The sequence below is a fragment of the Pteropus alecto genome, unplaced genomic scaffold (genome assembly GCF_000325575.1).
Source record: "Pteropus alecto unplaced genomic scaffold, ASM32557v1 scaffold35, whole genome shotgun sequence".
Taxonomy (NCBI): Eukaryota; Metazoa; Chordata; class Mammalia; order Chiroptera; family Pteropodidae; genus Pteropus; species Pteropus alecto.
The window spans coordinates 4,783,262-4,785,215 of record NW_006437828.1 but is presented as its reverse complement, the minus strand read 5'-3'; the positions used below and the strand labels follow the sequence as shown (position 1 = coordinate 4,785,215).

The window sequence follows — 1,954 nt, the reverse complement described above, 5'->3', positions numbered from 1 at the left end:
TATAATTTCTATATCCCTGATCAATTCTGATGCCTCTCTAAGCTGTAGAAGGCATTTCATATCTTATTCATAGCATATTATTAATTGGTCCTATCATAGATCAAAATCTAAGAACTAGGTCATCGGCTTCTTACTCAGCACTTTACACTTTACAATGCAAAGCTTGGAAATGAGATAATATCTGCACATTTTTTGTTCTCTAACATTGACCTTTAAAATCTCATAGTGTTTTTGCAATTATGAGACAACAGAAAGTTGTTCTCTCCAGACATTTCTATAGTTACTAAAATAAAATTAAAATGTATATGAAAGGTGGAGTAAACAAAGGAACGAAGATTAAGAAGACCAAGGAAATCACTAGGGATTTTAGGAAATTATATTTCTATAAACATATTTTCAATTCGAGGATGGAGAATGAAAAATATTATGAATCACAAAGAAATAAATAATTTGCTAAAGAATATAAATATTTTTTTCTAATAAAGATATTTGCTGAGCACACATAATTTGTTAATCGGTGTTCCAGGCACTGGGTTTAATATGTATAAAATATAGTTTCTTACTTCAAGGTAAAGGAAACAGACACTTAATATAACAATTTAATACAAAAACAAATTTCTAACAGAGAAATATTCAGAATGCTATTGGATATTGACTCAGGGGCAAGATACCTATTCTACCTAATGTGCTGAGGTAAGAAAGTGAGGGAGAAATTCAGCAATGACTTGCCAGAGTAGATAACTTAAAATGAAACTTAAAGAAACCTTAAGAATGTTGTCTAGACTAATGGGCTACAAGGAGGTTAGTTTATTTATATTCTATAATGTATCACCAACGGTACAGCACAACTAAATAGAGGTTTTTATTTTGTTTTGTTTTTAACATCAGGCAGTAAAAGGAAATAAGATCTATCTAATGAGCACTGGGTTTAACAAAAGGAAAACTGAACATAAAACATTAATGGTCATTTGTGCTCCGATTCCCCCAAGCTGTTGAGTCATTCTATTTTATTATAGTATGACAAGTAATAGATTTGACATTAATGATCATTCTTGGAAGTATAGGATGATGTGGGTTTAAAATCAGATATTTTCTCTGAGGAAAAAAAAAGTTTTCCCTTTTAAATTTTGGTCTTTATTGCGTTTAGAGGTTTAGAGTTAATTTTCTTAAGTAGGAGGTTGATGTCCCCTCCCCACCTTGTGCAAATATCTGGATGTTCCAGTATCATTTCCTGAAAAAGATTTCCCTTTTCTAATTGAATTTCTTTAGTACTCTCCTTGAAAATCATCTGAAAATATATAATTGGGTCTTTTTTCAGAGTCTATTTTGTTCCTTTTGCCAATGTCTGTCCTTCTGCCAATACCATGTTTTCCTGATTAGTGTAGTTTTGTAATACTACACTCATATGAAATCAAATTATATATATCCTCTCAACCTTGTTTTCCTTCCCAATTCCTTTGTCTGTTTCTAGGTTCTTTACGTTCTATTAGAAATTTATAATTAACTTGTCTATTTCTTCATTGAAAAAAATGTCTGCCCTGTCTACGGCCGTGCCATCCTGAACAAGCCGGATCCCATCTGACCTCGGAAGCTCAGCAGAGTCGAGCCTGGTTAGTACTTGGATGGGAGACCACCTACGAAGACCAGGTGCTGCAGGCATAAAACATAAAAAATAAGGAATTGTAAACTGACAGGTCCTTGAACAAGGTCCTTGCAATCTGTGAGGTGAACCAAGGATTACCTTGCCTAAAAAAAAAAAAAAAAGTCTGCCCTACCTTGTATTGTGATTAAATACAATCCAGAGATAAATTTGGGGAGAATAACCCAAATAACCACATTAAGTCTCCAATTTGTTAAATATGGTATGCCCCTCCATATTTCGATTTGCCATAGTTTTTCTTAATACTATTTGTAGTTTTAGTGCAGAGGACTGCACATCTTTTCTAAATAACTC

The 1,954-nt window shown here is 33.0% G+C and overlaps 1 pseudogene; it reads left to right on the top strand.

Annotated features, from left to right (window-relative positions):
- The first annotated feature begins 1,540 nt into the window (after positions 1–1,540).
- LOC112482238 lies at positions 1,541–1,659 on the top strand (annotated as a pseudogene).
- The last annotated feature ends 295 nt before the right edge of the window (positions 1,660–1,954 follow it).